At 37.9% G+C, this 25673-nt stretch overlaps 1 long non-coding RNA gene across 1 annotated transcript in view; it reads right to left on the reverse strand.

The window, feature by feature from the left end:
* The window catches only part of LOC148217077 (uncharacterized), a 124487-nt gene that overhangs the window by 14685 nt on the left and 84129 nt on the right, over nucleotides 1–25673 (reverse strand). Inside the window, exon 3 of the long non-coding RNA XR_015796054.1 lies at nucleotides 9538–9702. This is a non-coding gene — a long non-coding RNA (uncharacterized LOC148217077). The remainder of the gene's footprint in view (nucleotides 1–9537; nucleotides 9703–25673) is intronic.

Genomic DNA, 25673 nt, shown 5'->3' on the forward strand with positions numbered 1-25673 from the left:
ATGCAGAGCTAGTAAGGAACAGTTTCTTGTCAGTACAATGTCCCTCTTAATCTTGTTGGAAGACAGATGAGAGCATAACTACTGTCAAAAGGGGAAATAAAAGAAAGGATAGAAGAAAAGAAAAATTATTCTAGAAAAAGAGCTTAGTAAGTGCAGAATCTCCAAGGAAAGGGGAGGACTACTGAAAGTAGCAAAACCTAGTGATGAAATTGCCCTTTTTGGTTCCACCACTTGTAATTCTCCATATATGGAGGTGAAGATGAGGGAGATGATTTTTTTCTAGCACCACTATGCAAATATATTCCTTCTTTCTTCCTTAAAAGATTTATTGTGATTATTTTTTTAAGAAAAAAACAACCCTAGCTTTAAAAAAAATCCTAAAAGATGGCATTGCAAAGTTTCTTGTGAGATTTTCCTTCTCCACTATTATCTTTTTTATTTTATGTAGCACTGAAATGGGCTTGGCATTAGCCCAGTTTCCAATATGGGGAAGTATCAAAAATGCTTCTTGATCACAGTTTTTAAAAAATGCTACAAATATGAAGCCTAGGAGTGTCTTCTTCAAGCTGTTTTGATCCTGGGAGTATAGGCTGTCAACAGTGACATTATCAGAAAAAATAAGGGAGGGCACAGAATGGTAATAAAGTAAGATATAATTCTGGGGAGTAAAGAAAGGGACTGTGTCCCACATCTTAGATTCCCAGAGGAGCCATCACAGAGTATTTCATATTAACACTCCCATCCCTAACTATGCTTCTCTGACTCCTTCCAGATAGTGAGTTCCTACTGCTTTCAATCAGAGGTCATTATGCCACTACTGCAGTGTTTCTCAACCTTGGCAACTTGAAGATGTGTGGACTTCAACTCCCAGAATTCCCCAGCCAACGAGTTAAAGTCCACACGTCTTCAAGTTGCCAAGGTTGAGAAACAATGCACTATTGTATCTTCTCCCCTTAAGGAATATTTGTGGGAAGAAAAAATGCAGCAAAGCCAGAGGGAAAATGGGGGGAGGGGGGAAGATTTAAGTAGAAGAACATACTATTTAGACCCTGCATTTCATTCAGTGAATGAGGCAGACTGATTCCACAGTCCTCTGAAAATCCTATCAATTATGATGGAGTTGAATGTTCAAGTTCATAGGTTTAGGATTGCAGCTTTATGTGCAAGGTTCTGCCCATGACAAGCTAGATTTGTGTAGCTTGATTACTGTATTACCTACCTCCTGGGTCTCCTTAATTCATTAAATCAAAACTAACCAAAGCATTCGCTTTACACAATGTACAAGGCCATAAAACACCAACCAAGGTCAAAACTAAACAAGATTAGTGTGCTGTGTAAATGGAGCTGCTAGGTCTTGGGCATTATTAAATGTAATGTGCAACCCCCCCCTCCCCACTGGCTTATTAATGGGAGGAGGTAGGTGGCTGTGACTGATACATATTTGGGTTTTTGGAGTTTTTTTGGTAAATGGTCTCTGTTAATAAGGTAATTATCACTATCTGAACCTTCTGTATTTCACTACCCTTTGACTTTACACTTTAAGTTCTCACCCAACCAGGCAACTATGAGCCTTGAGCTCCTGAATCTAACACATAAATAAAACTGATGAAATGGACTATACATTACAAAAGCTTATGCCATAATAAATTTGTTAGAGTTTGATAAAAAAATGCAACACTTTTTGCTGGTTTTGCCATAAAATACAGACTCTCTGGAAACTGTTGTGAATGTTGCTAGTTTACCTTTTTCATGCACTGTCTATGGCTTTTTAAAAGAACAATATTACTGTGCAGGTTTTGAAAAGCAAATTCTATATTTTCTGTTTGGAATTACCATTACCAGTCTCCATTCATATAACTGAGAAGAGCTGACAATGAAATATCCTTGGTGCAGATCTAAAATGGCCAGATCTTTTCAGCTGAAAAGGTCTTCCTTCTACTTTTAACTGTTGGAGAATGGAAATCCTTTCTGTGAGGCAAGGACAGCTGACAGTGTTCATCCATAAAAGTGTGCTAAGTCCAATCGTCTTCTTTGTATTCTTCATGCCATTGTGACTGATGTCTGTCCTATTTGGACAAGTACCTTGAAGATTTGTCAGAGAAAGATCACAGAGAGAAGCACTAGAGATTACTTGTATCCTCTATCTAGGTGGACTCATCCAGAAATTTTTGAATACCAGTGAAGCTTTAATTAACTTCAAAAAAGAGCTTGAGGTCTTTTGTTTCAGGTATGTAAACATGGAATCCACAGATACGTCTCACGGTTTACTATAGCGAGGCTTCAAACCGTCAATTAGGAGAAGAGGAGGTTTGTTGAAGAATGCCATCTTGACAACAGGAAAGAATGTACTGCTAATTATAAACACACTGTGCAGTATTGTTTCCCTTGAAGTCTCTGTTCCCAACCCATATATTACATATCAGATGGCTCAACATTACATCCACCATACCTTCCTTAACATTAATCTAATCCTGTGTTTTGTGAAGACCTTATTACACCAATGAAATATTGTATGACATTCCTGTGTACACTTGTGAGAAGCCTGAAAGTAGAGTAATACATATAGTGGATCCAAATGTCCAAAACTCTTACAAGGTGTTTTCAGTTTTCTGATCCATTCTAGGCACCTTATGTTGCCTCCTCTTCTACCTTCATAGTCTTAACCAAACTAGTGCCCTTCTGATAGGTGAGTCTCATTGTGGCCAAGGTCCATGCTGCATCCTCGTGCATTTGGAAGAAGGGCACCGAGAGAGCAAGAGCACATACTTGACATTGTGATGGTCCAAAATGCAGCCTTTGGCAAAACCAATTAAGAACTTCGGTCTAAAAATCCAAGGAGAGCTACTATGGTGTAGAGAACCACAGAAATGACCTTGAGGGAACTATGCAGAAATAGAAACAGAAAGTATGCAAAAACAAAGGCATGCTTTAAGCCCAAGAAACAGAAAAAGTGTGAGAAAGTAGTTCAGACTGGCTTATTTTAATTCACTGGGATATAAAAGGGAAGGAAGCAAAAACAAAGTCAGCCTTTCAAGATTCTGTTACTATGGCCTATATGAATAAAATAAAGTTCCAGCCAAATTTGCAGTTAGTTTCCTGTCCTGGCCTACCTTGAAGGGCTGACATCCAATCAGTGCAAGCCAATCTTGGAAAACCTGATTTCCTTTGTTTTGCTGATTTATATCTCCCATCATCCACAGCTAGCACAATCATGGCATATGCTGGCAGTGGATGATATGGGAATTGTAGTCTAATATGTTTGGACGACCCCAGGTTGGGGAAGGATATTGAAGGTAATGCTGAACTAAGTGGAATTATAATCATCTAGTAAAGGTAACTTTCTGTGACCCTAGAACAGTACTACCAAAATTCTTTGGATTGTGTTGCTGATAACTGAAATCCAAAATTCTTGACTAAATCAGAATTATTGTTCCATTGCATTTTTTTTTGACAAATAATACCCATGATCACATTAGATTCTTAGGGAGTTGACGGATTAATTGCTAGATGGTGATACTTTATGATGCCTTGTGAAAATACCTTTTAAACATGTGAACATAATAAGAGCATTGATGCATTCAAGAAGATAAGATGAGACAAATTGTGATGGACTGCAAATATAAAGCCTGCTTTCTTCCTCCTTCCATTGCCCCATCACCAGCACTCCCTTTGTGCTGCTGGTTAACAAAAGTATAGCTTTCCATGTTGACTTCAAGTCTGGGGTTATGTGCCTATTGAATGCCATTTTTTTTTTTTTTTGCCTTATCTAAACCTTTCAGTCACTTGGGAGCAGACAGGAAAAAGCCATCTCAGAGGAAAACAGCTTGCAGAGGTCTTGGCTTAAATGGCTTTGACAGGTTTGCTCAGAGAAAAAGTTATTTATCCCTGTTTATGGACCACCCACCCCCCCGTCTCAGGACTGGTGTGACTTTTTACAGAGTCTTTGTTTGGGAAGGGAGCTAACAGGTCCCATGTCTTTGAAAGCAATCAGAGCAGCTGAGAGACAATTGCCTAAACTGTCCATTTACAGAGGTCTTGGGTCCCTGCTATAACATTTCCATGATCCCCTATCAAGCACAGTGATAACCTGCCTCAGAGCTTACTGAAATTTCAGAGTCCTTTTCCTTTGACTTTGCCAGTAACCGGAGCAAGTGTTAGTTGTGAGAGCATGAAAGGAAAAAAGATGATACGTTTGTCTGCAGACAAACTGACCGGCTTCATGGAAGACGGTCATTTATTGATTTAGCCAAAATACATGGAAGAGGCATCTATTTCAGTAAATATTAATACAAATTTACAGAACATCTATATCTGCATCCTTTTAACATGTGGAGGATATGCACAGAATCTCCTCCTTCATTAGAAACAATTAAATGACCTTTAAAAACTTTCCAGTGTTTTAGAAAATTCTTACTGTTTTATTCATTCCCATTTATTTTACTGTTTCTAATTCAGGAAGTGCACTGGATTTCAGTGTCATAGAATTATCCTTGACTGATTTGATCTGAATTTTAGTCTTAACACCACATAGTGCTTTCTGGGCTTTCAGGTGTACATGTTTGCTCAGTGGTTCCAACAATTCCATGAAGCAGGTCAGTCTCGTCAATCTGTGGGGGGCAGAAAGGGAATGCAAAGCAGAAGCAAAGGGGAGCCACAGGATTTTAGCTTCAGCCACAGCTTGCTTGTTTGCCTAGTTTTACATCATTGTGTCATATACTTTAAGCTTCAAAATCAGATAGCAGCATACACATTCATATGTAGAATAAGAAAACTATATTTACTTACAGTGCACGCCTCTGAGTCTATCCAGAAGTAAACCGTTTTGCATTCAGTAGGATTTACTCCTAGGTGGATGTTGGTAAGATTGCAGTCTCAGTATTTATTACAAGCTTTAAATCCTGCAATATGCATGTTACCCTTTTTGTTTGCATAGGTACACTTCTCCAATCTGGTGCCCACCAAACTGTAACTCTCAGACTTCCTAGCCAGCCTGGCCAATCCTGGGGGTTCTGGGAATCACAGTCTTAATCCATCAGGAGGGTACCAGTTTGGAGAAGCTGTATTAGTGGCTTTTAATGATGCATATGGATATTCAGCTCATATTCTGTGTGGTGTAGCCTTTATATAATTATTGTATGACTGAAAATTAATGTAGAAGAGCCAACTAGAAATTATACATTAAAGGTAAATTAGCATAGCGTATCAATAATGGGAAGTTCGTGCAGGTAACCAGGACCACAAGCTGCCATTTATTTTAGTCAAGGACTGACCCATGACCTTTTACTTCAGAGGCAAAGTGACATCCTCTTCCATGCTATGTACTGGAATTGACCAAATTGGCAGCTGACTGTTACTTCAACACAAGGAAAAATCAGCATCCTGTAGCACACTGAGGCTTACTTATAGCATGAACAACTGTCCTCCAACTGAGAAATAATGGCTGGGGATCTCAGGAACAATGGCTGGAGAGGAGGAAATATCCCAGATGTAACTGTTGTCCTGAACATCTGTCACCTCAGATAGTTACTTCTCTCTACCTACTGGTAGGGCAGGTCCTGATTCCGATGGAAGCATCAACCAATGGTTGCTGTTGTGATTCTAAAGGATGAAAGTAATTTGCATGCTTTGCAGTCAACATTTTAAACAACAGTTTAATTGGAGGGCAGTCGTACAGTGTTCCTCAAATGTTCACCATAATTTTCTTTTTAGTCTTTAGCTTTCAATCCTAGCCCAGGGTTGAGGGGAATCTTATTAGAAGAATAAGCATGACATAAAATTCTCTGGAAATCAAATATAATAAAGATACTTTTACTAGCAGATTATGTTCATTATTCAATGAAGCTCCAGCAATCAAAATTAAAAAGCCAATTCATTATTTTATTAGGAATGAATACAATCCATCTGAAGGAATCCAGTTCAATATGTGTTTCAGTTTGTGTTTGCTTACATGATGATAATACTAACTGTATACTTATTTTGCAAATGCTAAATTATACTCTTCTATTCAAATGAAGAATGCCTCACTGTCCACCTGAACTGCCACCTGCACCTTTTTAAAAAGAGATTTAAGGAAAAGAATCACAATATTACTTTTTGGAAAGGAAAGAGTTTAATTTTCTCTCTTAAAAGCTGGGTTGAAATAACATTATGATTCATTTGGCCTGAAATCTGTCACGGAATTTCAGCCTTGACCTTTTTTCTCATTCATTTTTTTCAAACCTCTGAACAACAGTGCATGTTCCTGACACCCAACCAGTTAGCAGAGTTACTGTCATATTTGTGCCAGGAGCAATTACGTTATTATGGTACTGTGCTTTAAAAAATTCAGTTACAGCGATGGCAAAAAGAAAGGAAGTCTGTCAATATTTCTGTGAAGATGAGGAAAATTTGGTCTACTACAGCCTTCCAAACCTGTACCTACCAGATATAATGGGGCAACCAGTGCCAGCTGGGAATGTCAACAAATTCTAGATATTGAAAATTGTCATTTATCACAGTGAGAGAGCAGAAGATGCAGAAGGTTGGTCCACTTCTGAAACTCAATGCCAATGAGTTGTCTAGAATAGGCTTTGATCTTACTAGAGCATACATAATTTTGCTGGGCCTTGGGCAAAATATAATGATCCAGTAGAAGCAAATGAATAAAGTCCACTCCCTAGTAAGTTGTTTATAGTTACACCCTACTTGAGGAAATTGACTCATAGAGAAACATATTATGGATCTTTGTAATTCAGCACTATCTACACCAGGGTTCCCTGAACTGTTTCTCTTGAGAAATATTTGACTATAACTCTCATTATACATAGTCAGCACAACCATGTGTTCATTAGAGCATATTTTCCCACTGTGAAGATGTCATGGATCGAACCTGTATTTTGCATGTAATAGTGCGTGAGATCACAAATAGAATGAAGAATTAAAACTAAATTAGGAAGAGCTGTGCACCTCCCACTTCAGACTTCTTTGAATCTCTGAGCACAGAGAAGCAGACTTGCTAGTCCACTATGAGTTGACTGGAAGTAGAGTAACTGATAGTTACACCAACTCTTGAAACCCTTGGCACAATCCTGAAAAATAGCTTGGTCTCTTTACGATGGCCACACACCGGACTGGCAGATACATCATTCACTGAAAATCTCTATGGAATATAAACAAATTCCAGTTCAGTGCAGTGTTTCTGAAACTACTTGCACAGCATCCCATTTGCCAAAGCAGATCAAAGCCTGTGAGAACAGTCCCTGTTAGCTGAGCTGTAGCTGAACTCAGATCCTGTCCACACCCTTCCTGCTTCTTGCAGGAGCTTACCTCTGGACGATTAGGTCCCGGCAGGGTGATGATTAGCAGTCTTCCATTCCCTCCATTCTCTGGGGAGGGTGTTACGTTGGCACTGGCACTTGTCTTGCTGTCTGCTTTGGTTCCTCATTGTTTCTTTTTGCAAGGTGCAGATAGTGGGCTAGACATGTCTTTGCTGCTTGTTAAGATAAGGCTTGGGAATGGGTGTATTTGGTTACACATTTTTTTTCTTTAAACCTCAAAAATAGGGCTGATCTTTGAACATACTGAAAGCATACTTAAAGAAAAGAGCTTGGAAAATGCAAAAGGTTATGATCTCAGTTCTATAGCTGAAATGTAAACTTCAGGTAGCTTTGACTGTTATAAATCCTACACCATTTTACAAATATCCCTTTCTCTTTAATTAACTTTTATTACAATCTACTCCTTATTAAAACGGAATAGCATCTCACTCAAAGAAGCAGAGGATAATGTTGGTTGCTCAATTTCTCATCAAATAGTCTGCTATGTAAATAGTCTGTACAAGCTACTAATATGTAAAGATGTTCACCAATGTGCAACTGAGTTACACAACCTCTGTTGCTGATAGAGAATATATGGATTGCAATAGCAATGTTGTGTCTTCATTATGATAGAATAGATGGGCAAAATTCCATAATTGTATGGAGTCCCCAGTGTCAGCCATGACCTTTCACAGTCACATCTCACATTCTTACTGCTTCAGAGTCATGCTACATATTAGTGTAGGTTGAGATGGACTTTTGGTTGGACTCCTATGCAGCTAGCAAAGCAAGACAATTTTGAACCCCTGCTTGGTTGTATTACATGGCTGTGGAGGCATTTGACTTGGTAGGTCACCAGATAGGAAGGTCAGTTCAGTGCTTCTCCCTATTAGTTATGTCTTCCTGTTATAGATATGCAAAGCTTAGTATATAGTTGGAAGACACACCCATATACCAGTTTCTCTTGCTTCTAATCTGGTATTGTGCCAGTTAGAGATATAAGAAACCCTGGGAAATGTCAATCGTGCAGGGTATAGAGCTGGTACTCACAACAGCATGGACAGTTGCTATGAAGCTAGCTTTGGGGTATTGTGATGGTATCCTATGTAAGACCAAATGTTCACTTATAGCAAAGAGCCAGTAAAAACTAGTTATTAACCCAGTTTATTTGCTTGCATGTGGAAGTCACCAGTATATGCAGAGTTCAGTCCTAGCATCTTCAGCTAAATAGCTGGAAAAGTTGATATGCAAGATTGCTTCTGAGACCTAGATAGTAAGAGTATCAGTCAGAGAAAAAGATTCTGGGCTAGATTCAGACAAATAATCTTATCTGGCATAAGACAGTTTCCTATATGGCTAATAGGCTCAGTTTGTTTTTGTTGTTTGTTCAGTTATTTTATGTGTTGGGACTTCCCCCATTCAGTGTGCATTTGAGAGAGTGTGTGTATGTATGATTGTCCTTCCTCATTTCCTCTGTCTCTCCTGTTTCCTCTGATAGTTGTTTCCTCTCCCATCATTGATTAGTGCAGTGCAACATCTGTAGGGCTGTAGCTTCCTCCCTCTTACCCCCTCCCTCATTTTCTTGTCATTCAAAAGTGGAACCACCAAGAAGGTGACACTGAGTAGGAAGGCCGTACTGGCTCACAAGCATTCTGGCACCTTGCAAAAGCCCATTGTTAAGCTGTGTCCTGTCCCATAGCCCTGCTGCCAGGTGTTGGGAGACAGGTCCATGAGAAAGAATGGCATTTCACAATGATCACAACAAAGAGAGTCTTTTCAGTTGGAAAAGGAAACCAGCTCATTGTGTTCAAAGAAAATAATATTAGAAAAATCTAAACAGCCCAAGAGAGAGAAAGAGACAGATAGAGAGGGAGCAATGGACATCTTTTCTGCTGTGTATTTAATTTAAATTGAATATAAAAGGGAATCAGATCAATGCAATGAATAGATTTACATGCCTAAATCTTTGTGAGAAAGCAAGATGATACAGCTTTTTGGAGTATATTACATGTATTATTATGAGATACAGAGACATGGGAACTCTGTGTAACTATCCACATTCTAGTTAGTGTCCTATATGTTTTCTGAGAAAGCTAGGCCTGAAAAACATGTTTCTGTAGATCTGAGTACAGTTTTATAATTTTATATTTACGTGTTTCCAATACGAGCTGGCACTGGTATTTCTCCCCTTGGATTCATATGATTGACAGCTTTCTGCCTCTCTCCCCACTTCTTTTCTTACCTGTTCACTCTTTTATTTCCCTTTCTGGTGCATATTTTCCCTTTGCATGTGATGAGTTGTATGGCTGAAGCCATTTCTCTTTTCTTTGGGAAGAGTGGGTGATGGTGCTGATAGTGGAGATGACATCTTCAGATGAGCTTGTCAGTGGATCACTGGGCATAAACTCTGTGATACCATGGGACAGGAAAAAAAATACTACTAGTAGAAGTAATAGTAGCAACAGATCAGGTAAAAAAAAAATCTACTTTTATTGGTGTTCAACATAAAACACATTACAATAGTCCAATGTGGATAAAATATAAGTTTGGATTCCTGTACTGTGTTTTTATCTAGTACAGTAAAGGATTAGCAAGACCTGGGCTATACAATATTCAGTGGGGAGGCATTTCTAAATATTACACCAGCTTTGTAAATAGATATAAAATTTGTGCCTGGTCCTTGTATATCTGTGCCATGCCGCTTGTTGACATCTGGAGGAAGCTTTCATGGCTGACACTTGGACAAAACAGGGACCATTATAGCATTTTGTCTTTAGGCATATAAGCAGGCCCTCCAAAATACTCACTCTGTTTATCAAAAGTCTTGACCCTGCTCTTCACCTCTGCTTCAGCATGCCTGCAATTGCTGCAGAGTTATCTGTCCTGGCAGGAATTTGCCCTTTGCCTCCCATGCACCCCTTTGACCCGCCACTTGCACACCGGACTGCAGGGCTAACACTTCAACACTCCCAAGTGGAGACCTGGAAGCATTTCAGGGCCTTCATCTCAGGCGAGGTGTAATAAGAGTCAAGTGGGAGGTCAAGCAGAACTAACAAGCTGGGCATCTCATCGTGGGGTGTCACAGCTCTGCTCAGCAGCTCATAAGAAAATATAATTGGGAGTCTAAAAGAAGGGAGTATTTTTTCAAAGGGGAAGTGCAACGTTAAGGAATCACATCCAGAGGCTTGGCCATGTTATGTGATGTAGCAAAAGCAATGACTCTTATGGCACTTTAACAACTAAACCTTAAAGCTTTTATCCTCAAGGCTTTTCCATTTGCAGCCCCAGTCATCCTGTCACCTATAATGCCTAGTTGACGCATGGCCAAAATGCAGAAAACAGAGGGTGAATCTTTTGGTCTCCTCAGAGGACACTCCACATAGGCCCTTAGAAAAGAGGTGCACTACTTTTTTTTTTCTTTTGGGCTAGTGGCCCATTGGTGGGCTTTGTGGACTATGTTAGGGGCCTCTGGTTTATGAGGTAGGAGGAAAGTAAGCATAGTTAGAAAAAATGTGTTCCGCATGTAAACAATTTTTTTCCGTTCAACCCCATCCACTACTTCGTAATAAGGACACAGGAGCAGAAAGAAGATTTTCAAGCAACATGGTCCAAGTCTTTGGAGTTGTTAATTTCCAGGCCTTTGTTTCTTTTCTTCTCTTCTTCTTTTCTGATGATGATAATGAGGATGATGATTAAGTGTGCAATTAATGTTATTTCACTGATGATTATGTGCCATCAAGTTGTTTTCAACTCCTAGCAACCCCATAAATAGATTTTCTCCATGATGATCTATCCATAACTAATCTTTCTGGTGTCCCAGTGGTGTACTCATTGCCACTGCAGCTGAGTTCGTTTATCGTGTTGCTGGTTGTCCTCTTCTTCTCTTTCTTTATACCTTTCCCAGCATTATAGCTTGTGTCCATAGTAGGATAATTTGAGCCTGCTCACTTGTGCCTGGGTTGATTTGTTCATTAATTCATTCTTTTGTTTTCTTGGCTGTCCATGGTATTCTCAGGAATCTTCTCCAAGACCAAAATTCAAAAACGTCAATACTATTCCTATCCTGCTTCTTCAAAGTCCAACATTTGCTTCCATAGAGTGTCACAGGGAAGACTTGCAAGATTTTGATCTTTGTAGATATAGACATATCACAGCATTTCATTGATACTGTTCATCAAAATGTTTATATGTATTTATTAGGGCTGTGCATAGGGTTACCAGTTGTCCGGCAAAAGACGACATGTCCTCCAAAAGATCCAGCAGGCATATCCTTAAAATCAAATGTTGTCTGAGTTTTTGAGTATCTTGTTTTTGTTAATTTTGGACAAAACTTTCATGTATTGTGACCTTGTAAATTGTCTGCTTCTTTCTTTCTCTCAGACTCAACAGCCTAGATTTGTATTATTTAATTTATTTCCTCATTCCAGCAATCAGCTTCAATCCATTCCCTTCAAATCTATGATCACTGTAGTCTGTAGAGCACATGATTCATCATACATTTCTATGGTGAAATTTAAAAAGCGTGTTGTCTCAACTCTATATTATCACTAGCATATGTTCTTGAAAATAAAGATTTGTTGGAAGAACCAATCTTTCTGATGCTGGAAAAAGTAATTTCATATACATGTAGGCCTAGGTATATTTGTTTACAATTTTTCACTGTAATTTTTGTTGCAGATACCAAGAAAATTAAACAGTTAGTGTGTCCTCCCTTTCCACCTGTCACCAAATCTTTGGCACAACTCCTCTGCTTAATCCACCTTCCTAAATTAAGTTTTTCAATGCTTTTGTATTCCAGATGCAGCAAGAAGTGGTGGGCTTGGTCAAGACAAAGACCAAGGCTTGGTTAAGAATACTCAACCATTGGTTTAAGTAGATTTTTCTTCCATAAGGCCTACTACTTTAATACTAACAATCCAGTACTAGTCTACTTGCTTTCAAGGAGCAGTGAGGAAACTCTTCCACTGCGGGTTTTCACTGTGGCTAGGAATAGGGGATGAACAATCAAAGATCGTACTGAGACAGAGATTTATTGATACAGGCAGATAGATCATAGCAAACATCCCACAAATATAGTATAAAACCAGGAATCAGATTAATATTCCTAAAATGGTGGAATATGGAGCACCTCACTTATCTGAAATATCACAGCTATTTACTCTTGCACATTCACCATCCTTCTCTCAGTGATTCTCGAAGATGAATAAAAGAAAATTCTCCACTAGACCAGCCCTGTGGAATAGAAGTGGTGGAATCTGTGCCATGTGCCCTTTTATACTGCTCTTTTTATAAAGAGTTGGAACGAGAGCTGGAGCACAAGGAAGCTCTGCTTGCTCACTGCCTGAAGAAGGATGTGGAGGAGATTCGTTGTGCTCTGGTGTGACTCGAGTTTGCTTTTGCACTAACCTCTAATTGTAAAAGCCATATTTACTCCTATCATCTTTAAATCTCCTGAAAATTCCAGTGATTTTTATGTCAGATATTTATTTGAAGATAGAGAACCAAATATTACATAATCAGTGGCTAAATTCTGTTTGGTGATCTGCTAGATAAGGCAACAGTGTGAAAAAGACAAGACAAGAAGAAAAGGAATGGGATGGGATGTTCTTGGAATAGGTGGGACAATATTTTAGCATTTCAGTGCCTTAGCATTTCATAATTTTGCAATTTAGCTTTTTGGCATTATAGCATTTGCATTCACATTTTATTCCAGTTCACTTTATCTTAATTTCTGAATAATTTAATTACTGTTTCTTTCTTGCTTTGTGTGATGTAACTTTTACTATTGAACTGTAGAAAATGTTGATCAGTGACCGTAATAAAGGATTTGATGTGATTTGATTTGACAACTGAAGGGTTCCTTTCTTCCAGGTAAATCTGCCTGCTTAGAGTTTTCATCATCAGAAGTGCAGCAATGTGTAAAAGAAACTGCTTACAAAGTTTCTGCTTTGCAAATTTTTAGTTTACCCCTGCTTCACTCCTAACAGAGAACTGATCCTCACATCTATCTAACTGGTGTAAAGTTAACACATTAATTCTTGTTGTTAGCACATGTCTTGATGTTGTTTTTGATCCATAGCAGAGCTGCTTAAAGTTATATTGAGCTGTTTCAGATTTATAGTTGTGTTGTTCCTTTTCTGCTTTCCTCTTCTGCAATTTTTGCTGTGAACACCATCTAGGATGTTTTGCCAACAATATGATTAATCATACAGGTAGTCCTCACTTACCGACTGCCTTGTTTAGTGACCATTCAAAGTTGCAACAGTGTGAAAAACAACTTTGTGACCAATCCTTGCATTTACAACCATTGCAGCATCCCACAGCCATTTTATTGCCATTTGCATACTTCCCAACTGGTTTGCAACAACAGAATTAATGGAGAACATGGAAGTAAAATCACAAGTTGCGGTCATGTGATGTTTTGCTTAACAACCATGGTGACTCACTTAATGACCGAATGGGAAGTGATGTCATAAGTCTGTCACAGTCACATGATTTTCTGCTTAGTGACTGTGGCACTTAACGACGGAGTTGCTAGTCCCAATTGTGGTTGCTAAGTGAGGACTACCTGTACCAACCGGGGTCAGGCTTTGCTCAAGACCCGTTGGCCAGTTTAGGCTGCTGTGAGTATACTGCATCTCTTCCAGTCACAGGGAATGGCCTCTGAAGCCATTTTGACTTAAGAAAGTGCCAGTCAGGAATTACATGGGATCCGTATAGACACAGGTTTAGCTCTCTTTTGAAAGAGCGCTAGACCTGTTTTCAAACATGGGTATGGTACCCTCAAGATCTGTGTTTACTTAACAGGGTTAGGACTGCTTCAAAGCCCATTGTCCCATGCTGCTCAGGTCAATCTGAACAGGGAAAGAAAGATGAGTTCTACCAATTGTGTCCTCCTGATTGTGTCACCAATGAATGTGTTACAGGTTTTCTGACAAAGTGTGTATGTGTGCCCATACTGTTTACTTTTTTATTTTCTAGGTAGAAGGAGCCATTTTGCTTACTCCATGGGCTATCTGGTTGCTGCCAGCCACAGCCACGTAATGCCAGTACTTCTATTTCCTTGCAGCAATTACTAATACTCTGGTTTCTCTTCAGATCGTATAAATCTTTTGCCTTTTACTAAAGCAGCCAAATTATATCAGCCTATAGGGAGGAATGCAGGACAAACCCACAATTGAGAAGTTCTAGTCACAAAAGACTGAGTGACTTTCTAGAAATTTGAAGTGGCAACACACAGCTGCTCAATCCTCTGAGATGTAGAAGGTTGCAAGCACATCTGGATCACGTTTAATTCCACCTGAGCCCTGGAAAACCCTGCCCTGCCCTGCCCTGCCCTGCCCTGGATCAGCAGTGGGCTAGCAAGAACCAACCCTTCCACTTTTCTGGGGGGGAAAGGGGAGTTTGGCCCCCAGGGAGGGGCTCCAGCTGAATCTCAAATGAGATGATCTATGTTTTCTGTTCTTATCTGCTACCTGTATATTGGGAAGCTTAAGCTGCAAGCCTAACATCATAAAGAAATCTCATTAAATACTCTGGGGTTATTTGTAACCATAAATCTGATTTAGAATTAAGATGTGGCTAAATTTGGGGAAACATTGTATCATTTATATCACCTAGGTGAGTTTACCTTGGATCCTTTGGGAATTTTTTTTTTTTTAACTAGTTAAGGTATAAATAATGAATTGAGTTCTGTTTCTATCAATTTTCTCTTCAACTGAATCGGTTTTAATGGCATAAATTAAAATAGAGGCTTAAATACGTATTTAAAATACTGTCTGTTAATAATTGCTTCTTTTAATTTCTGTATACTCAAAGTGATAGGATCTCATCATTTTGTCTTCTATCAACCTCTTTTTAATTGCCTTTGATTTTTCCAAGCCTCAGGGTCTTCTCCAATGACTTTTACCTTCTAATTATGTGTACAAAATATTTAAGCTTTAGCTTCATTATTGGTGCTTCCAGGGAGGGGGAGGATGGATCTGTCTGCACCAAAAATTGCAGGCACTGATCTCCAATCTGCGAAAGGAGAAGGATTAAATAAATCCCCCCTAACCAATGCTTGAATTATCAATTGCATGGAAGGGCATCTTTCCCCCCCCCCCCCCCCGTGCTTACTTCTGAGTAAGGAAAAAAATGAGGTAGATACTAAAGAGCAGTTTGACTCTGAAAAGTTTTCTTCTGCTAGTAAAAAGTACGAAGCAAACTGTCACCAGGAAAAGTAAGACGTGAGATCATATTTTTATTATGATTTATTATGATATTTTATTACTTAGCAGCCAAGGGGAATGTCGTGCGTATAATCTACTGTGATTTCAGCAAAACCTTGACAAGGTTCTAAATGATGCTCTCATTGACAAGCTGTTAAAGTGTGGTTTGGATGGCACTACAGTGGGGTGGCTGCACAACTGGCTGGCTAAGAGAGCCAGCATTAACAGCTGTACGTCAAAATGGAAGACAGTAAGCAGTGGGGTCCTGTAGCAATCTGTCTTGGGGCTGGTGTTATTCAAAATTGTTACTAATGATCTGGGTAATGGCACTGATGGGCTGCTTATCAAATTTGCAGAGGACACAAAATTGGGAGTATTGCCAACACCCAGGAAGACAGAATGAAATTCCAATCTAATCCAGACAGGTTGGAAATCTGGGATGAGAGGAACAAAATGTCTTTCAACAGAAGGAAATGCCAAGTATTACATTTAAGGAGGAAAAATATAAGGCACACATACAAGATGGTGAATGCTTCAGTTGACCACAAGCTGAACATGAGCCAGCTGAGTGAAACAGCTGCTAAAAGGGCTAACATAGTTCTGGGCTGCATTACAAGAAGAACCGTATCAAAGAAGCATGAAGTCCTTATTCCTCTCTACTCTGTACTGGTAAGACCACACCTAGAGAACTGTATATAATTCTGGGGACCATTTGATAAATAAAAAGTTTCAATTAAATTTTGAAGAAAACAAAAATAAAAAAGCAATAAAATACAAATACTAGAGTGCTAAATTTAGATTACTACTACTTTAGATTAATCATAGCATTATAAAACTCCTTTGCCAAGGTGTAAAAGAAGAACATAGTTACAAAATAGAGTAGTATGAAATTACATACAAATTTAAATAGAATTGCCAAATTACATTCTTCCTTTCTAGTCAAACTGAATAATAATTGCCTTGTTTCACTACCTGTTTCCTAATGATACAAGCTGTGAAACAGAATTTGGCAACTTTAAAAGTGACATCATTATTATGGTCTGTGAGAAGAAATGAAATATAGAATTTGGTCTGCCAGGGAATTTATTTAGAAGTAGAATGAAATACAGATGATGCATTTCATCATAAAATCACCTGTAGAGCAAGGTGTGACCCACAGTTTCAGCTGCTCCTGAATGATAGGGCAAAGTTTTTCTGTAAGCTGAATATGTAAGCTGAAAACAGTGGGTAAAGGCCCTAAGCTATTTTGCAGAAGCATGATTATACAAATATTTAGCCAGGACTAAAGGTCTATTGAAGTTTTCCTTCTCAAAGCAAGGGAAGTTCCTAGCATTATCTCTTTAGAAATCAATATCCATTATTTGCTGCTTGACAACTTCTTCAGCTTTGGTAATCTCCAGTGCAGGTCTTTTATAAATATGCCAGTATTTTGTAATTTCACATCCAAACTCTTCTTTCAAGTTGAGTAAAAGACATCTAACAACATCAGTGGGAACAAATCCTCAGGGAAAAATGCTGATTTAAGCCAAGGGGTGATCTTACTGATCCAAAATCAGCTATTACTGAACTAAACCCTGTCTCCAATTGAAGGGTGACATTGGGGACACCACAAAGACAGCCCTCAAGAAATTAGAATTGCCTTCAGAAAGGAGAAGTCCTTGCAGACAAATGCTTGTGCATCATATAACTTCTTGGTAACTGCCTTACTCTGAAAACGGCAGGTCTAACTTCAGAGGGAATATACAAACTCCCATTTTGGAAAACACACACACACACACACACACACACACACACACATAGAGACAACTAAGGACACAGGTGGGTAGACTATAGCATGCGTCTCTCCTGGAATACAACATCCAGCTATCTTCATTTGCTCTATTTTATGTCCATTGATTTTCCAACCTTATTTTACTGAATGCTTGCAAAAGATCATAGCCTTGATCTTTAAATGATTTATAAGGATCCTTTCTTCAGGAGATTAGGAAGTAAAAGCTTGGAGGGCTCTTCTCAGCCCCAAAGTGAAGAATGAAACAATGGCTGCATCATCTGCCTGGAGCAGGGCATCTTAGCCGTCATTGTGTGGTAGAAATTAGAATCAGAAACGAGTTGATGTAGAGGTTAAACAAAAGGGGGGTGAATATACAGCCCTGATTTGCCCCTTTGCTTGAAAAATTGAGCACATAAGATAGCCCCAAGAGGCACAATGAACCTTCAAGCAGAAGTTTTTGTATAGACCCCAAATAAGGGTAAGAAGCTGACAACCTATCATAGATTCTTCCAGATTCCCCTATAAACTATCCCTCAGGACAAAATCAAAAGTTGAGTTGAAATCAACAAACGCTTAGCACTATACTTCTCAGCCAAATGCTGTAAAATTAAAGAAACCTGCTGTTTTTTTCATAGATAGATATAATTAAGTTTTATTTAAATTAAACTTTTAACATTTAAGTTTCCCTGTCTCTTTTTCTTTGTAATTCCCTCAACTAATTTTTTGAAGATTGAGCAATTGCCAATATATACTTTTCTGAATGTAATGAATGAATGGCTTCCTTGGGGGGTGGGAAAAATGTGTCTTTCAGACTGCATTTACACAATATGCTTTTCTGTGTTTAACTTAACCATGGTTTCCTCCACCCTCTTCTCTGAACCAAAAGTACACAGCCAAATATGGGTTGGCTAGTTTGTAGTTTACTGGGTCATGTGAACACAATGATTCTTAGCATCTAGATTTTTGACCATAGAAAGAGAGACACCAGTTGACTCTATTCAACACTGGTAACTGTGCCAGAGCTTAGTCTGTTTTAGTGGCTTTGCAAATTTGCTCCCATCTGTGATGGATGTCTTTTCATTCCTATTAAAGGAAGCAAACAGAAACAGAGATGTGTCAACAGCCATTAATATTAATAGCCTTTCGAGAGCCTTGGTATTGTTCAGTAACTTGGTAAGAGGAGCCAATGCGGCTACCACAAAGGACTGCTGTTCTGGAGTTCTTCTCAAAGCAAGCTCCAGTAGCTATTGGAAGTGGTTTGTTTTTCACTCATAACACAAATATTTGGGAAGAACTTGGGCCCAATACATGCCTAGTTCCCATCTTTCCTCATCTCATCACCATTCAGAATAGATTCCAGCATGTGTCTTGAACTGGGATAAAAGTTTACATATTATTTGTTGGACCTTCTTGGGACTTGAGAATAAATTGCAAGCAGGGAAACTTCCAGGGAAGAAATGGCAAACTGAAGACAGCTCCGCTAAAAGTGGAGATGACAACCACGGTAGAATGAAGAGCTGGTGAGTAGACCAGCTCTTTGTAATTCCTCTATAAGAAAAGGACTTGAGATCACCCACAAGTGCTCCATACAGTTGCTCCTAGTGAGGAGACCACAAGACAGTGGTCTCCAGCAGGATTAGAGCTCTGGGAGATGAGGGAATAGTCATCTTTTTGCTCAAACCGTGGTTAGCACCCTCAAAAGGCACTGGGTTTGCATACTAAACTTTTCTAATCTTTTCTAATCACTTTCAGAAATTGCTTGTTAACTGCTTTTCAGCTATTAGGAAACTTTGGATCAATTTTCAGCTATTAGGAACCTTTGAATCGATTTACAACACCGGGCGAGTTTCCTTCAATCCTTAGCAAAAGAAGTTTTAAATACAAGTTTAAGGAATATATATATATATATATGTATGTATGTATGTATGTATGTATGTATGTATATGAATAAATAGCAAAAGGGTGTTTAAAACTTTGATTTTGGGAAATTACAAATGGACTAAAGGTCCAGATGGATTTGAAATAAGATTTTGGAATTAATTATAAGAAACCTTCCTGTGGGAAATATATATATATTCATTCCTTAAACTTGTCTTCATATATATATATATATATATATATATATATATATATATATATGAATAAATAGCAAAAGGATGTTTAAAACTTTGATTTTGGGAAATTACAAATGGACTAAGGGTCCAGATGGATTTGAAATAAGATTTTGGAATTAATTATAAGAAACCTTCCTGTGGGAAAATGCTTTTGTTTTGAATTCTCTTTAAAAAAGAACACACACACACACGATAGGATGAGACTTTGAAGGTTGGACACTAGAGGAAACCAGAAGGAGTTAAAGTTTGCATTTAAAGTAGAAAAACACTTAAATTTGATTTACTAATACAGAATGGAGCAAAATATTTTAACATTGGACATACTGAAGGATATTTTTGAACAATGAACCTAAAAGTTAATTTTAAGAGTGTCTGCCCTTATAAATAAGCTGTGTTTAATAGATGTTATGGAAGAGGAACAAGTTTTACCAGACAAGACTGAGACTGATCTAAAAATGACAGGCTACAAGAATGATATGGAAAAAGATGCTACGCTGGACATACAAATGAAGCTGGCTAATGTCTTAATAATTAAAAGGGACATACAAATAACAAACCAAAAGAGTGACGTGGATAACTTTCCTACATTAGATTTACAAAAGAGACTTGTTAAAGCTTTGAAGAATTTTGTGAGAAGGGACAAAAAAAAATGAAAAGAAACCAAGTTCTAAAACATTACTTGAAGGGACTAAAGATCATGTTTGTTAAAAGTAAAAGGAAGGAATATAAAGTTGGTTTATTTGATCAAGGTTAAAATATATATGTTGTTATCTCTGGTAATCCTTAATGGACTTTTGCTGACCAGGACTGAACAATGAAGCTTTAAGGATTTGTTTATAGATAAGAGATGCGATATGGGAAGAAGAGATCATTTGTTGTATTTTAAGAGAAGGTGATATGTTACTAAAATTGTTTATGCTTGTTGTGATGAAGGGGGAAGTCATTTCTTTATATATTTATTTTCCTTTTCTTTACTACATTCTTATTCTTCTTTCTTTTCTATTTTTTTCTGCACTTTCTATTTCTTCTTTTTCTTCTTTTTCTTCTATTTTTTTAGTTTGTATTAGTTTTTATCTTTTAATTGTAATTTTTAATAAAATTACTATATATATTAAAACAATAAATCACTAACAGACAACACAACTGAATTGGCCTAGTGAATTTTCCTCAAGTAAGACCTGCTGTATCTAAAGAAAATCAAAGAAGTTCCAATTTACTGCTGATTTTTCACTATTAGATTATTCCTAGTCGGCCATGTCTTCACTTCAGTGACTTCAACTCAGTTTCAGAACCAGTGTTTGACCTTAAGCAGAATAAAGGGTTTTTCTTCTTTTTTATACAATTGCTTTGATTTATTCTATTGACATCATGGAAAGAAAGGCTGTTTATGGTTAATAAAGAAATTAGTTCATGCTTTAATTCTTGCCAAGCTGGTTGGTTATTTATATTAATTATTTAAACAGTAAAAGTATTTACATGGCAACTCTCATCAGAGAAAAATCTTGAAGCAGTTTACAATAATTGTAAAACAAAATTTCAGAATAAAAACAGAATAAAATAGCCAGTATAAGAAGATACTGCCTAGATTTGCTTAATATAAAGGTTCCCAAAAACTCTTAGATTGAAAACCACTTTGTAGTCTTTTATTTCTTCATTAAGCGAAGGTGGGGCAAGGTGGAGAATTAGGTTGAGGTAAAAAATTGATTTGGGATATCTGCTCTTTTAAATCTATGCATGCTTGTGATTTTTATGCTTCCACCTATTATTAAGTTAATAGTCAACTAGATTCTCTACTTTTGCAACATTCAATTAAGCTTAAAAGAGGAAATATAGAGCAATGTTCTAATATCATGTTCTCTAACGACAGGCTTACTGCTGGAGACATGTGTCTATTATTCTTCCAGCATGAAGGTTTAGAAAGGAGGTGGGTTGGACCTACCCTGCAAATAAAAGCCATCTGCTGGCTTTGTGTACATCTGGCACATGGTCAAAACCAGACTATAATTTGGATCAGGGAGAAGCAGAAAGCAAATGCCACTTGCTACCTGAAAGCAAGTAGGGCCTAGTCATAAATATGGTGGCGTGTCCCTTCCCTGCCCACATTGATACAATTATGGAAAATGCTGGAAAAACGCATGTCCTAATCAACCAAAGGGCCAGGTATTCAAAGAAACCTTTTGCTCCCATGCACTCTCACATTTGTTTTAGCAACAGGCTTAAATACTTAGAAAAACCACATGAGGAGTGAAGCAGTACTATCATGTTCCACTAAACAATAAATTAAAACAATAAAGTTTAAATGTTCTTTTTCCTTTTGAAGGAGTGCAAAGTGATGTCCAAAAAGAAGGCTAAAGTAGAAGTTCTTCAGTAGAAATATTTATATAAAACAATCAACAATGAATCTATCTGTCATAAAAAAGACAATGAAAATAATAAGAATATAATAAAAACACTTAATTTTTAGAAAGGCAGCATAATATTCTGACTAAAAGAACCTGGTCCTGGAGTAGTTATTATAATTTGGAATTTTGTATTCCAAATTAAAGGATCAGACTGTTTGGCCTTGTTTTATTATGATTGGGAGTTCAGCAGGGGGGCTGAAAGTGTTTGCTTCATGGCGTAATTGATGTGGGTGACCAAATGTAAGGGGTCTTTGGGTCAGAATTTTGATGCTTAAAAGCCCCAGACATACAGTCACCATCTGCTCTTAATTTTTACATGATGATTTAGAAAATGCCTCTTCTTACAACTGAGCATGTAAAATTTAAATGATTGCAAAAGATGTACATTTGTCCACATTCCAAGGCCAAGTAACAGGGAATAGTACTGTAGTTAGCGACGACCAGGCTGCCTTATGTATGAATCCAAAAATATCATTTTGATACACAACAGCTGAAATTGATAGTCATAGTTGCTTCATACTTGTTTGTGAACCCAGAACTCATGGTCTTGCTGTTAAGTTAAAAGAATAATGCTAGTCTTCTTTTCTCTAGGCTTATTTCAGAACTTGATTATTTTCTTCGTCATATATGAATAATTTCCTTGGCAAGAATTAGGCATGGGAGCTAATACTAGCAAAATTACATGCTGTATCACCCTAAAGAAAAATGAGCATCAGATAAAGATATATTTTTGATACCTCTTGTTACACCAACATGCTTTTCACAACTTCAGCATCCTTTGAATATCATACAAAGAAGTGAACATTTATAAAGAGAATCAGAGCCATTCTTCCATTTCTCCACCCACATTTTTGAAGAGACTCTAAAGCTCACTAGATCCAGATGACTCTTGTTAATGTCCTGGTCTAAACGGCGGCAAAATTACCACAAACACCACTTACTATGCCAAAGAAATTATGTTAGAGCCAACTAGCTTTTCAAATAGCTTCACTTTACTTATTTTCAGTAATTACTTCAAGGTTCTTTAAAAGCATATTAAAGGTGTTACACAAATTAAAACCCTATAATATCTACTTCTTTACCATCACAGCTTTAAAGGGCAGGGAACCAATTCTGCATCTAAAGTTGGCATTTCTAACTCCTCATGATATATATTTTCCATAAAACAAAGAGAAAAGTTTTGGGAGTAAAAACAAAAAAAATGCTGTAATAAAGTTGTGACAAAATTTAATATTTCTGTCAGGGACAGGAAAAGAATGCTACATTTTTTCTTCAGTATATATTAAATGTCATTCCCCATTTGTCTTTTTTGTTTAAATTTTTACATGAGGGGCATTGAGAGGCGACATTTCAAACACAGCATTCGTGGTAGTATGGACAATTTGAGGAGGCTGACGGAAGAACTCTTAGTGTCCAACATATGTCTTCCATGCAATTCACTTTTGTACATAAACCTGTAAAATGCATGGAAGATAATTAGGGATGAACCAATCTATTCATGTTGGGTTCTGTGTGTTTCTAATGTTTCAAATCTGAAATTTGATTTATCCTATCTGCGTATCAGTTGGAGATTTTTTTAAAAGTTCATACAAAATCTATGAAGTGTATCTCTTAATAAACATATTTTATATGCACTGTTGCTAAATTATATAACACTTTGCAAGACATTATCCTTATAATACTCTTTGGATATTATTTTCACTAATATATTCATTTTTAATCCACTCTTTCATTTCTAGAGGATTGTACTGCAAAATTTAGAGAAGTATGTATTTCAAAGAATAATGGAATCTTGGTAGATAGATTAGTTTGAAATGAGAAACTCTCTCCCATAGCTGGCAAAGTGATTGCCACATAATGCTGATGAGTAAAGAGAAGCAGAATTTTTCATAGATTATAGAACACTCAATATTCAAAATCCCATTAAACAGCACAGTTTTCATTATGTAAAGTAAAGCAAGAAAAACACAGCTAAGCTCTTGTTTCATAGGATGTCCCACAAAGAAACTCCATTTTGGAAACTAAAAAGAAATCCAGCAAAAAAACAAAAACAAAAGAGCATTTGCTGCTTTCCATAGTTTGAGGGTAAGATGGGTAGAAGCTTCACAGAAGGAGATCTGAACTTGAAAAAAGGAGGAATTTCCTGACTGCTAGAGCTAATCATCAGTGAAACAGCTTGCTGGCTGAAAGTGTGGGTGCTCCATCACTGGAGGTTTTCAAGGAAAGATTGGATAGCCATTTATCTGGGATGGTCTGAGAGATCCTGCACCGGGCAGGGGTTTGTATTGGAAGACTCCACCTCTATGATTCTATTTCTGGCATTCAGAAGTATAAATTGAAATGAAAGTAGAAAACCCACCTATGGACTTAACCATCTCTCACTGCTGTTACTGAGAAATAATACCTTCTGAGGATAAGCAGCTACGTGTTTTGTAACATCCAGGTGTTCATTCATTTAAAAAAATGAAAATAGAAAATAGAATGGCTATGGACATAGTAAATATTAGCAGCGGCATTTTCGCCCAGGCTTCCACAGAAAGATGGGCTACTTCAATGAATAGCAGAAATGTGGTGCTCAAGTGAGGTTTGAGGCACTTCTTTCAAATCATTTTTGAAGTATGCACAGCCATATCAAATATCTTGTGCAACAAGTTACAAAGGTTCAAGATACCTTCAAAGGTATCAACCTCTCTGTCATTTTGACAAGCTGCATATAGCAATTTCTAAGATGCTAGAAAAGACGTAGGGAAATATCTGAATAATCAGGGTTGGGTTGCTCTAGTCAGATTTAGCGCACACAGTGATTATAGTTAATCACTGATTCATGCAATGAAAGGTTGAATCTAGCTTATCAAACTCTTTAAAAACAAGCTAAATGAAAACTTAGTTGAGTGACTCATTAACATAAACACAAGAGCTCTCACACACTTTCAGGGATGAATGTTACAGATCTGAAGAACTCAGTGACAGGTGAGGGTTCTCTCTTGATCTTGGGCTGTAATCACTTTGCCTTTGAAGCATTTACCCAAAGAGCCTATCAGAAGGTCACTAATAGCCATGGTGCATTGCTTTTTTTTTTTTAATTAAGGTGTGAAAGAGAGGCAAGAAAAGGTGACACCTGTAAGGCTATCAGCCAGTCGAGTGAGAACAAGGAAATAATGATGAGAAGTCCTGGGCAAGGAAGAGGGGAAGAACAGAGCCCTGGGCTGACGGATGCACACCTGCCTCAAACAGCAGGAGGCAACTGTGTGTTTCAGGAGTGAGAACAACTGCACTTTCATGAAGAAAACATTTCTGGGCCAAACATTTAATATACTGTAGGAGTTCACCCCTAGTCTGACATTTGGATTTGGGAGAACTCATTTTATGCTTAACCTGTGCTCTCTAGATGTGTTACAGAGTTTAATGTGCATTTGGTGCTGATTACTGAACTTACCCCCTTCATGGATCACTGCCTTGTCGTGGCGAAGGGGCTTGTGTAACTCAGTGAAGCCATGAGCTATATCGTGCAGGGCCACCCAAGACGGACAGGTCATGACAGAGAGTTCTGACAAAATGTGGTCCACTGGAGAAGGAAATGGCAACCCACTCCAGTATCCTTGCCAAGAAAACCCCATGGACAATGTTAAAAGGCTAAAAGATAGGACGCCGGAAGATGAGCCCCTCAGGTCGGAAGGTGTCCAATATGCTACTGGGGAAGAGCGGAGGGCAATTCCAAGTAGCTCCAGAAAGAGTGAAGCGGCTGGGCCAAAGCCGAAAGGACGTTCAGCTGTGGATGTATCTGGAAGCGAAAAGAAGGTCCGATGCTGTAAAGAACAATATTGTATAGGTACCTGGAATGTAAGATCTATGAACCAAGGCAAGCTGGATGTGGTCAAACA

This window comes from Python bivittatus, unplaced genomic scaffold (assembly GCF_059951505.1).
Source record: "Python bivittatus isolate LINGU-HERP-01145 unplaced genomic scaffold, Pbiv_v1 ctg000020_np1212, whole genome shotgun sequence".
Taxonomy (NCBI): domain Eukaryota; kingdom Metazoa; phylum Chordata; class Lepidosauria; order Squamata; family Pythonidae; genus Python; species Python bivittatus.